At 32.2% G+C, this 13,892-nt stretch overlaps 1 protein-coding gene and 1 long non-coding RNA gene across 3 annotated transcripts in view; both read right to left on the bottom strand.

The window, feature by feature from the left end:
- The window catches only part of Rbfox1 (RNA-binding Fox protein 1), a 402,117-nt gene that overhangs the window by 233,547 nt on the left and 154,678 nt on the right, over positions 1-13,892 (bottom strand). The window lies entirely within an intron of this gene.
- Positions 1-13,892, bottom strand: part of LOC140438558 (uncharacterized) — an 86,112-nt gene that overhangs the window by 45,347 nt on the left and 26,873 nt on the right. Inside the window, exon 2 of the long non-coding RNA XR_011950562.1 lies at positions 6,885-6,921. This is a non-coding gene — a long non-coding RNA (uncharacterized lncRNA). The remainder of the gene's footprint in view (positions 1-6,884; positions 6,922-13,892) is intronic.

Here is a 13,892-nt window from a genome sequence, read left to right on the forward strand (position 1 = left end):
AATATAAAAAAACAATATTTTTACAGGCAATGGTTAAAAAGTTATTCTAATTGTTTATAAGCAAAAAATCGACATGTTTTTGCAAAATTATTTTGCAATATTTAAAATTAATTTTCTTAATTTTTTTTTAATATTAATAATAGAACAAGTCTTCTTCTTCCAGAAACTATCATTACAATTACTAAAACTATATAATTTCCTGACTTATATTGTTGCAAAAAAAATTAATTTGGGATAAACAAATAAAATAACTTTTAAACTATTTGACCGATCACTTTGAAATTTTAACAATATTTTAAGTATTCCAAGACACAGCATTTCTTGAAATATGAATGTTATAAGTTTATTTTCAAAAAAGTTATTAACATTTATAAAAAACCAAAATTTTTGACCTATTTTGCAATTTCCTAAGCAACAAATAAGGATAGAAACATTTAGAAAACGCCATTTTGAAGGTTTTTATATGACTCAAAAGTTTCTTCTCTTGTAAAATTTGTTTAAAATGCTTCACTTTTTGTCGATAGACGAAAAAATCAAAAATTTTCCGTTTTTTGACCTTAATTTGTTAATAACTAATTAAGTCCAAAAAATCGACTGCAGGAAACATATAGGTTCTTGTTACAGAGGTCCATACTACTCAAAACAACTGTCGTTTGCCGGGCCGGACGAGTGTCAAAAACAGGGTACCTTTTTTGCTTATTTCCCTGGCCTAAATAAGGTTCTTGGCTAGCCTGTTGGGGTGGTCTTGCAGTCGTCTGTCATATTTTTGGGAGTAACTAGCAATTTCTTCTTTGACAGTTTTCATCTGAAGATCCCGATTGATGAATTCATTGGGCATGTACCACGGTGCAGTTGTGATAACGCGAAAGGTCTTCGATTGGAATCTCTCCAGTATGTCGATATTGGATCTTGACGCAGATCCTCACAGTTGGATCCCATAGCTCCATATTGGCTTTATCACTGACTTGTATACTAGAATTTTATTGTACAAATTCAGTTGTGATTTTTTTCCTATTAGCCAGTACATTTTACTGAGTTTCAGACTCAACTGTTTTCTTTTCGTAAATATGTGTTTCTTCCACGTTAATCTGCGGTCCAGGTGCATACCTAAGTATTTTACATCATCCTTTTGTTGTAGTATTTGGTTATTTAATGAGACGGTTGGGCATGTACCTTTTCGATTAGTGAACGTTATATGTACTGACTTGTTTTCGTTAACTTTAATTCGCCATATTTGTAAGCAAATCTTTATTTTGGCGAGATTGGTCTGGAGCAGTTGTGAGGCGATATACAGGTTTGAGTGAGCCGCAAGGATTGCTGTGTCGTCTGCGTATGTGGTTGTGACGATATTTTAACTTGTAGGAAGATCTGCTGTGTAAAGTAGGTAGAGAACAGGTCCAAGGACACTACCCGTGGGTACTCCAGCTTTAATTGGATATAAGTTATTGCACTGATCCTTTACTGTTACAAGGAAATGCCGGTCGGAAAGATAGGACTTGAGGATTAGAAAGTAGTTGAGAGGAAGGACTTGTCTTATTTTGTATAGCAGGCCAGTATACCAGACTTTATCAAAAACCTGAGAGATATCCAAAAAGGTTGCAGAACAGTATTTTTTCTCTTCTAAGGCTTTGTTTATGGAATTGCAGATTCGGTGAATTTGCTCAATGGTAGCATGCTGTTGTCTAAATCCAAACTGGTGGTTGGGTATTAGCTGCTGTTGTACGAGGATTGGCTGTAATCTGTCTAGTAGTAGTTTTTCAAAAACCTTTGACATCACTGAAAGTAGACTGATAGGTCTATAGGACTTAACTTCTTCTACAGGTTTGCCTGTAGAAGAAGAATAAAACAGACGTTGATAAAGATGTAATTAGAGAAATGGGGAATATCAAATTGCATTCCACAACATATCTCCTCAACTAAGCAAAAATCCTTGGCGAATTGGTTTCTAGTTACATTTCTAATTACATCTTTATCAACGTCTGTTTTGCCTTGCAATTCTTAGAAAGCACAGATTAAAGCAAAAATCTGAATTTGGTTTCGACAATTAGAAATCTTCTGATTTCGTTTCGTGCTTTATTATCAGATGTCGCTATTGCGTCCATATCGAAGCCATTTTAGCGTTGCTTCTATTATGACAGGAAAGATTGTTTTCACGTTCAGAGCATCTGTAAATAGGCGCTCCGCAGATTCCTTTTAGGGTGAAATACGTATAAGCGGATATACAGAGGCACTATACTTGAAATCAAATCTTACTGTCTTACCTTTTGTATTTATATTTCTTCAGATATTCGAAGTAATTTATCATGCAGCCTATTTCTTTTAATTTCTGTAAACTTTTCTGTTTTTGTCTTGGTTTTATGTAATTTTAGAAGGGTAGGCGACGTATTCCCACTTTTTCGAGGTAAGTAATGTCTTTTTTATGCAAATTTTTTATACGTGCTTTTCTGTGGAGCGTACCACCGCATAAAACGAGAGCTTATTGTATTTTGTAGTGTATGATTTATAATTGTACATTTTAAGCAAAAGGACTTCTGGGCCTATTAAGTTAAAAAATAAATGACAATCAAGAATGTGTAATAAAATTTCACTTCGAATATATAATACTATGTATTTCCCAGCTATGATATGGGAAATTGAGCTCCGAGGAGAAAACGGACATCATACTAAAGTGAAAATTTCGATATTGGTGGTTCAATCTCCGTTCAGGAGATTGCATATCAGGAAGCTTCCAATGGACTCCCAGCGTAATGATGTCTATTACCTTCATATGTTTTTAAATACTTCAATCAGTGTATATCACATCAGTTATTTTAATTGTACCATACGGGTCCACAACTACGAATATTGGATCTGTTAGTTTCGAATTACATAATAATACCGCAGAGACCCACTGGTTTGTCAACACGAAACACGATGCGGGATGAAATTCCACAATTTTACACGTCCGTTCATTTCAATTATTTGGGGGCTAAATTTTACATGGTAACTAATTTAATTGGGGTGAATATGTAACATGGAAGGACGCTAATTCTAGGGGTAGAGCGGTGGGCGAATGGAACGTAACCTGGATGTGTTTCAAGGGTTTATCGTTGCTGACATTTTAGGCAAATTGTTTAGACGTTTTAATTAAATATTGTTCCTACAGCCGTGTAAAAATAGTCTTTGTAACGTAGAAATGGGATAACGTGGTTATTTTTATTTAAAAACGGGAGAGATCCGGGGATATTATAGATTTTTTGCAGGTCTTAACAAATTTCAATTTTAACTACAATACCATCAATGTACGTCAATTAGAACAAAATATTCTATGAATATTGTAGATATAAAAGTTTTAATCTTCCCCAGAGTGCCCCGAAATAGGACTTTGGAACTCACTCCAAAAACTTCTAAACCAAACAATCTGGTCCATACAGTTATAGCCAGTGCATTATTTGAAGATAAAAATGAAGTGTTCGAAAGTAAAAAATCAATTTATTATAAAGGTCCTCTTTATCATTGAACGCAAATATTGATTTTGGCCTTTTTATTACATACAAATGTCATGGCAAAACATTTCGTCGCCTTTCATCATACACACATCAAAATATTCTAGAGAACACCTATAATATCTTTCAATCAATATTAGCTGAAAATACAAACATAAATTATTTATGTTTTTAAAAAATTTAACCAAACTTCAATATGCGTTTTTTGTCTATAAGATAAAAAGTAATATTTCTTAATCGGTACTTGATTTTCGATGTCTATGGGGATTTTTTTAGTTTTGTAATTGCCAATAATGGAGAGACATCTTTTAAATCGCGAAACGCAGCGGCGTGCTATCGGGATGCTTCAAGCTGGCAGACGTCAAAGAGATGTTGCTGAGGTCTTCCACACGGACAGAAGTGTCATTAATGATTTGCTGTTAACGTGTCACTGGTGATGTTGCTGAACGCCATACAGGCCGTACAAGGATAACCAACCAGACTGAAGACTCTTAGGTTGCATACTTAAGAGATCGCACTGTACCTGCATCCCAATTACAACTGAAGCTGCAAAAGACCCATCAGGTGTTTGAAGGTGGCCACACTATTAGAAATGGACTACAAAACGTAGGGTTAAATGTTCAAAGACCTGTGAGAGTACCTGTGTTAACCAGAGGAAATCGCGCTCATCGACTTCAGTGGGCACAAGAACACGCAAATGGGGTTAGATGAGTGGGCCTCTACTTTGTTCACAGACGAGTCCCGATTTGGATTTGCACCATATACAAGACGGACAAGAATTTGGGTTTCATAGACTGCAAGGGGGCAGTATAATTGTATGAAATTACTCTTGGTGGAAGAACCAATCTCATTTGTCTAAAACAGATTACAACTGCAACAGACTACCGTGATATTATTCTCGAACCTATTGTTGAACACTTTGCATAACAAGCTGGTCCCCAATTTCAATTAATGCACTGCAAAACGTGACCGCATGCTGCCAGGGTTGTGCGAACATTCCTCGAAGATAATGAAATTGACATTTTACCATGGCCTGCAGAATCACCAGATTTAAACCCAACTGAGCAGCTATGAGACATATTGGGAAGACGCATTTTACAACAAAATATTGCGTTCAACACAAGACAGCAACTGTTTCAGGGCCTTTCAACGGAGTGGGACAGAATACCGCAGCAAAACATTGACCTTCTAATCATGAGGTTGTCTTGCAGATATAGGACAGTAATCAACAAAGGTCATACATTATACTAAAGACTACTTTGTTAAAAGTTGAGGGGCAATAAATTAGTTTTTTATTTATTTTTTTTTGTTAGCATTTTTGACTTGGTGTTTTCTTTTAATTTTCTTAAGAGTTATTGCGATAATTCTAAGAAAAAAATGTTTATTTTATGTTCGGAACACTTGTTTACAACTTTTTATTAAAATATTTGAAATAAATTATTTGAAATCCTTCTATAATCCGGCATTTTGTTTTTGTCCTCTAAATTATTTTGATGTGTGCATAAATACAGTTCTCTTTTATTCCCTGAACACTGAACTGAACAGTCATCCCGAAGAAAACGGACCTTTCTTCGGGACCATCTCCTCTCTATCTTTGTGCTGCCCCAAATAAAATATATTTCTTCTTCTTCTTTTTTGGTGAGTATCCTCGGTGGATGTTGGCAATCACGTTGGTCCATACAACTTTATTGACAGCTGCTCTAAATAGATGTATGGTAGTCATTCCTGCCCACTGTCTGATGTTATTCAACCACGATGTCCTTCTACGCCCTTGAGATATTTTGCCTTCTATCTTGCCTTGTAAAATTAGTTGAATTAGTTGATACTTCTCACTGCGCATCACATGCCTTAAGTATGTCATCTTTCTGATTTTCACGATACGCATAACTTCCAGATCTTTATTCATACGTTGGATCACGATGTTGTTTGTAACATGATGGATATAGGAAATTCTGAGCCTGCGGCGGTAGCACCACATTTCGAAGGCTTCTAATCGTTTGGATGTTGCCTCCGTCAAGGTCCAGGCTTCGACTCCATATAAAAAAGTAGAAAATACATAGCATCTCAAGAATAGTGTTCTTATATCAATGTTCAGGTATATATTACATAAAATCTTCCTGAGGTGATTGAAGACAGCTCTCGCCTTTTCTATACGACATCTTATTTCCTGTGAGTGGACCCATTCCTTATTTAGGCTGTATCCAAGGCATGTAATTTTGTCGATTATTTTCAAGGGTTCATTATTAGCTGTGAATTGGTGCTGTATTACGTCGTTTTCACTTACTACAAGAATTTTGGTCTTCTGTTTGCAGATCCTCCGCATTATTAGCAATCAAAATCGTATCGTCCGCATATCTTAAATTGTTTATGATTTCACCATTGATTTTTATACCTTCTCTTAAACCATCAATAGCTTCCCTGAACAGCATTTCCGAGTAAGTATTGAACAACGTCGGTGATAAAATGCAGCCCTGACGTACTCCCCGTTTTATCATATACATATACCGTAAAAATTTTTAATTAGACGTAAATCTTTGTCAACAATACGAGATTGTTTCAGTATCTGAAATAATTTTGATGTTGCACTTTGTCAAATGCTTTTTCAAAGTCTATAAAGCATGCGTAGACTTCGCAATTTACGTCTCGAGCTCTTTGTATGGATACTTGTATCTAAAATAGAGCCTCTCGCGTTCCCAGTCCGCTTCTAACCCCAAACTGAACACTACTAATGTTTTCTTCAAGTTTTCTATAGATGCGAGAGTAAATCAACAGAAAGAAGTATTTTGAGTGCATAGCTCATTAAGCTTCTAATTCTGTAATCAGAGGATCTGGTGGCATTTGCCTTTTTGGGGAGAGGGATGAAGGTGGAAACTAGCCAATCTGTAGGAAATTCTGCAGTTTCATAGATTTTGTTCAGTAAAATCGTTAGGAGTTTGAGTTGGTTGTTTTCAAATAATTTCAATATTTCAGCTTGTATGTTATCAGATCCAGGTGCTTTGTTGATTTTTATATATAAAATATATGTATAAAATATATTTCTAGTTTTTTTTATTTAATTGCCCATGGACAACTGCAGTTGATGTTCTTTACAAATGACTCCTAGATTATTCTCTTACTGATTTTATATACGATTTGATATCAGATTATTCATTGTAAACAGTGGAAAAATAAACATTTTATTGTGTGAATTATACTAATGCATTGCGTCAACGTCAGCTTTAAAAGCGCTTAAAGCCACGATAAAATCAGATTGTTACAAATAGTTCTATCACCATATTTAATCGCCCAGTTTCTTTTGTACGCTAGGAAAATAACATAAATGTCATCAGATAACGACCTGGTATATATCAGTTCTATTCTATTGTTGCCTAATGTAGTTTGTATTAGTTTTTAACTCACTGATTTCTGATGTAATGCAGGTCCATGGTCAACTTACCTGAAAAAAAAAATAGTAGATAAGTCAACTGAATAGAAGTTTTGTTGATTTAGTTGTGATTATTATCACTACATAGTGTATAGGTAGTTTTATATTTTATACATGCTTACTATGGATTTTAACAATTTGTGATAATCTAAATAATATTAAACAAAGTAAGCAGATATTGTACAGCTGCATTAATTTACGCTAAAGATAAGCAATATTCAATTTATTCGCTGGATCCAAGATCTATCTTGATCGTAGCTATCTGTCCACGAAAATTTTATTAGTAAAAAATTTTGTATAAACAAATTTTGACTAACAGATGCAAACTACAATTTTAAAGAAAATAAAATAGTCTAAAAGACGTTTAAGTTTAAACCTTATGGTTAATTTTGTACCATATAGGATAGATATTTGTCAATGATGTAATAAAATTCATAAACAAAATTATTCACGGTCAAATCTCATTTGACTGTTATTTGATTGAAGAAACTTACCGCAGAAAAAAAAAGGATTTCTGAATTAATACACACGCTAAAATATACAGGGTTGTGAATCGTCAAATGGGCCGTAGGAAACTCAATGGGAAATTCTAAATTGTTGAATTCCTGCTTCCCTAATTATTTTACACCAAAAGTCAAGAAAAACTATTTATTTGTAAAGTACTGAAATCTGTATCGAAAACAAATGTTAAATGTTCTACGAATTAAATGTATTCCAAAATTTTGCAAGAATGTAATACACTTTTCAGACCACCCCTTAAAGTCAGGCTACACGCAGTGCAAGAATGTGTATGACATGTTGCGGTTGGTAATATTGATGTTTGTAATTTTTGACAATATTTCAATTGCCAAAATTTTTATTTTGTGCTTAATTGTTTAAAAAACAATAAAGTTGATTAAAAAATGTACTCAGTTGATGAGAAAGTAGCAATAATAAAAATGTTTTATTCCGGCAATAGTGAACGGATTGTCAGTTATTTATTTAGCGTAAGATATCCAAATAGACCAATCCCAAGTCATTCAACCATTCAAAGGATTTTACAAAATTTTGAAAATACTGAAACCGTGATTTTTAGTTGTACCTGGTATTGCTGAGGTACCAAGAAATTTAGAAAATCAAAATGAAATAAATGTATTTAACAGCAGTTGTATAAAATCCTAGAATAAGTTCTCGAACCATTGGCGTTAAAAAAATCACACGGTCTTAAAAATTTTGAAAAGGAATAAATTCCGTTCATATAAATTTCAATGTCATCAAGAACTAAGAGAAGGAGATGCTGAACGACGCGACGAGCGGAATTTTGTTATGAAATTTTAGAGAGGGCTAATGCACATTTTGTTTAGTGATGAATGTATACTGTATCCAGAAATTTAGTGTCTCATTATAAAAGTTATTTTAATAACAGCTGTAAAACTGAATAATCCCTTGTAAATACTCTATTGTTGTAAAATTATCACAGCTACCAAAACTGCCAGGACCGGCATAATAGCCAAGCATAGCACGACTGTATATAGGTATATATAATCAGATCAAATATTATCATTCAAGCATAATGTCAAAAAACTCTTTTTATAAACATACAAATTTCCCATAATTATTGTTATTAATCATTATTTTAAGTCTCAACGAAGAAAATGTTTTGTGTGTGTTTTGTGTTTTATTGGCACTAGTTTTCACACTGGCCAGTCAATTTCATAATGATTTTTTTAGACTATAACTTATCACTAACTCAGGGGAGTACTGTGTAGTGTCTGTGTTAAGTAAATGTCTTGTTACTTTAGTAAAGTCGACTTCATTGTCTTTACAAAGAGACGCTAATTGTATCTGAACGTCTGAGGTCCCTTCGGTGAGTACCGATTTACTCGTTTTAAAAGGTTCATATTTATTCATGTTGACTTGTTATGTTTAAGTTTTCCGTTTCATGTCTGAAAAAGTTGGCAAAAAATGGGAAATATTCTTTATTAATAATTTTACGAAAAAAAATTATTCTTCATTAAAGGTTATGCATCACATAGAAATCATTAACAGATAATCTTAGGTATCTCAGATAAAATATTAAGTGGTAGATAGGAAAAATCAAAATTATTAATTAATACTGAAGAGGAAAGTGATTTTAAATTTAGATATGCAAGAAAATGTAATTTTAAAATGTTTGTAGCTATTAAAAATTATGTCCAAGTATTAGTCCAAGTCCAATAATTAAATAATACATTTAAAGTAAAAAGTAAATAAAAAAATACTTTTACATTTGTTGATTTTGTATATTGAATAAGGTAAATTAGAAATAAAATTAAAAATTAATGCCCCTACTGATACATCATTAAAAGGCCATGAATCTAAATTTAAAAATAATTTTTAAATCGTACAACCAAATTAAAATAACATTTTATGCTGCACCTAAAATTTTCGCAAAAAAAAGCACTTCACTTTTAAGTATAAATCAATATTTTTGATTTTCGGTGTATACCACTTAAACTTTTATAAATTTGATTATTGATTATTGATTTCTATGAAATGCAGAAATTTTTATGAAGAATAGTTTTTTTTTCATGAAATTAATAATAAAGAAATTTCCCATTTGTTGCCAACTTTTTCAGACATACTTTATACCTTACTAACAATTAAAACATTTCTTTCCTTACATGAAGTATAAAATATAATCATATTTAGCTATATGTATATATCTACATTAATTCACTTTAATTTTCACTTCACCATTTTATTATTTCACTTGCAATTTTTTTAACAAAACAAAAATTGTTTATGACTTTCAAAATTTGGATATATTTAATAAAGAATCGAGACAGAAAATATAATAATTAATTAATTCTAATACTCCATCAGTTTATGTATTTTTTTCCCTTAATTATCTAGATATTTATTTAAATTAAATATGTAATGTAAATGACAAATAAAATATAAAATTCGTTAAGCCGGCCCTTTTTACTATTTACCTGAAGAGGCAAATCCCTTTATGGCTTCGACTTTATCATCGGGATACTTTTAAATTCTGCATAAGTCAGTTCTTATAATTGTGAATGAAGTATACATTTACATTAAATAATGAACCCAATGTTCATAATTATAGGATATGGTCGACATGAAAACCTGAGGATATTATTGAAAACCATACCCAATATCGTCGAAAAATAAATGTCTGGTTAGGAATATTTAGACACAATATTATTAGATCATCAATGGTTGGATGGATGCCCTGTGTACAATAACTAGGAGGTTAAGGAATTCCTTTAATAATTTACAGCTTTAATAATTGTTTGATTTGACCTGACTGTAATATTAAGTGGCCCCAGAGATCGGGAGATCTAGCTTCAAACGAATATTTTATCTGGGGGCATCTAATTTCAAAAATCTATTCTGACCAAAAGTTTACGGATATTAAGAAGTATTAGCGAATTATTGAAGAGTGTGCAAAAATAACGACACGCGTTCTGGCTAATGTTAGACGAGAATTTTACAATTGAGTGGGATACTGCTTAGTACCAAAATGGCTTATTGTTTGAACATTTGTTATAGTTTTATGTTTAGAAATTATCATAAATTATTAGAAAGGATCACAGTAAAACTATATTGACATTATTTGAATTATTGTATAACCTGGAATTGAATTGGAGTGTATCATAATATCATACGTTAAATAAAGATCTAGCAGTGCTCGCACTACTGCCTGAATACAACATTATTGCGATTTTTCGTAAACTGAGTACATTTTATCAACTTTATTACTTTGTACAATATAATTTATTATTTACAAAGTAATATTTATTGTTCACTAGTAGTAGTAGTATTTGGGAAAATTTGCTGTTTATAATTTAATCATAAAATAAAAATATTGACAATTCAAATATTGTCAAACATCTTACATCAATATGATCAAACGCAACAAGTCATACACATTCGTGCACTGCGCTTGTGGCCTGACTTTAAGGAGTGGCCTGAAAAATATATATTTTAGCAAATGAAAAATTCGTAGAACAATTTTAACATTGGTTTTTAATACAGATTTCAGTTCTCTACAAATAGTTTCTTATGACTTCTGATGTAAAATAATCAGGGAAGCAGGAATTTAACAATTTAGAATTTCCCATTGAGTTTCCTATGGCCGGTTTGGCGACTTACCTGGTATGTTAAAATTAATGTATTTCTAATTATTCGTAGACTATTCAGTTAAAAACTCATTCATACTATTTTGCGCCTATATTTTCAGTTATATGTTATATGTATTTCTAATTATTCGTAGACTATTCAGTTAAAAACTCATTCATACTATTTTGCGCCTATATTTTCAGTTATACAGCTATGTATATAGAAATATAATAATTCATTAATAGTTAATGTATTAAATGCAGTTGTTACTTTAATATTCTTAAAAATGTTTGTTATAATATAGGCCAAACCAAACTTTATCTTGACAATGTCAACCCATAATTCAGCATGGTGGGTCGGCTACTACCGACCCGTATATTTATGTGATTCCATGGCCTATCTCGATTACGACTTTTTTCGATGTCTGTATATAAGTTGGTAGTAATATTAAGATCTTTATGGACTTATTCTAATTATCAAGACCAGCAATAATTCAGAAATTATAGAAAAAAGTATTAAGAATACTCCTAGTATGTGAGAAACACCGATGTTTACTTGAAGTATAAACTTTGGTTAAAATCATTAGATGATGGAAGAAAATCACGAGCAATATTATGTAGATAATGTTGTGTAAAAGAAAAAGATGTAACAATAAAACACTGAAAACTTTGTTTTCAAAACTTCCACAAAATTTATTTTAAATTCTTATCACTACAGCTGTTTCGGCTGATTGCCTTTCTCAAGTGATCTGTTTTTGGCATGGGTTTACACTTTATAGTCTCTAATGAAATAGGTTGAGGAGGGGAGAACTGTTTGTCTCAAGCTGGTCATTCAGAATTATATCTGTGTTTTTTAATTTATTGATTTCCATAGATTCTAACAAAGATACCTTAAGGCCTTTATTTTGAATGTGGAGAATTTTAAATTCGTCATTAAAAGAATGATTATGATCTAGAAGGTGAAGTGCGTATGTAGAATCTGTTTTTCTATTGTTGAAAGCCCTTTTATGTTCTGCTATTCGTTTATTAAAATTTCTACCTGTTTGACCAATGTAAGTTTTTGGGCAGTCGCCACATTTAAGTTTGTACACACCACTGTTTAAGTGTTTTTTATGTCGGCTCTTGTTGAACAACAATGTTACATAAAATGAATTTCCATCAAGTAACGGTCGAATCCATCAATTATAGAAAAAGATGTATAATGTGTAGGTAAAACCTTTCAGCGGAAACTATACACTGCGAAATTTGCAAATAACGCTCCTCTATATTTTTTCTAAATATAAATTTTTAGTATCTATAAAACCTATTCACCTCCTAAAATAATAACTGTTTGCTCACGTTTCAACTTGCTTAATAATTTACTACTCTGCGTAATTCGGTTTTTGAGAATCTCAATTCTTTTACCCTCATTAGAGACCCCGTCGAAAAGTTTGTCAGTTTTCATTAATTTTATTTGAAAATTGCCGGAAGTTGAAGCCGGGCTAAAATATTTTATCAGGAAAGTTAAGGATTTAGTCAGAGATAGTAAAAATGAGGAATTAAAGAAGCTCATTAGTGGGTTTAAATTATGGGTATCATTGAAGAAATACGTCGGGATGTTGATTATTATAGTACTCTAGCAAATGTTTAATGACAGAAGGGAAAACTATGGTTCTGAAACATAATAAACATCCTTATTCATATTCCTTTCTTAGCATGTTCTTTATTGAGCATTTTTGCTGTTTACTTTCATGTGAATAAAATCAGATATTGTTCCCGATGGTAAACTGTAAATAATTAATGAGTTAGAAGAGTATTTGATCGGTGTGGTAGATTCCACTGCAATTAAATTAATGAACATCTACACCATCATCTTAGGTTTATATTTGTAATATTTTGTATAAGCATTATCGTGTCTCGTAAATCCTCTGATTTTCTGAGTTTATCCAACCGCTTATCTCCTATATGTGTCATCAATTAAGGATCGTGATTTGCTTTAATATTTCTCTGCTCTTCTTCCGGTTACAATTAGTCATTCCACACACCCAAAGGACGAAAGAATTCGCTACAGATAGGTTGCAGAGATTATTTTTTTAATAGTAAGTGGGTTGAAAGTAAAAGCTTTTTGAGACACATTAGCATCCAGAGATATTAAGAAGACTGATATTTTTACCAGTCGAATTTTAGGAAATTGAGGTCTTTATTAACCCAATCATCAGGTTTTTTTGGCCATAGCATTTTTTTGCAAGTTCCCTTATTATTAATCATCGAACCTATGTAAATAAACCTCTCTACTATTTTATACTCACGTCAGCCGGTCTATTAGTTGTATAATACAAAATATATTTGCTACTATCTTTATCTGGTTTTAATTAATTTTTAGGCCAGCTTTCAAACTCTTCACAAAAGATCCAGAATTTCTTACTTTGTTTCTACATGTCCAGAGGGTATGTAACAATTGGCTAAATTTGTTATTAGTGTTTTGTAAATGCCATATACATGTTCTGAAAGGATATTTTATTTTTAGACTATCCGAATATGAAATGAAGAGACCTCTTTCAGTGAAAGAATTGCAAGCTATACTGGAGGATGATTCTGATTTAGAAGAAGCGGATGAGATAGATGCAGTTTATATACCTCCTTTAGTTGATGTGTTAACAGATGAAGAGGATTTGGATGATAATCTTCTTATAGAGGAAGAAGCTTTGACTAATATCGCTGGTACATTCAAGATTCACACAAGGTCTCGAAAAGAGGCTAAGACGCCCACAGAATCCATATTGGAACCATCTACAAGTAGGGGGAAGAAAAAAAAAGTAAATTCTGAATGAAAATGTAAACCAACGCAATATACACCTGACTGGTCTAAATCGTCAGAAAACTATTCCTCTTCTTCAAAAG

Source organism: Diabrotica undecimpunctata, chromosome 4 (genome assembly GCF_040954645.1).
Source record: "Diabrotica undecimpunctata isolate CICGRU chromosome 4, icDiaUnde3, whole genome shotgun sequence".
NCBI lineage: Eukaryota > Metazoa > Arthropoda > Insecta > Coleoptera > Chrysomelidae > Diabrotica > Diabrotica undecimpunctata.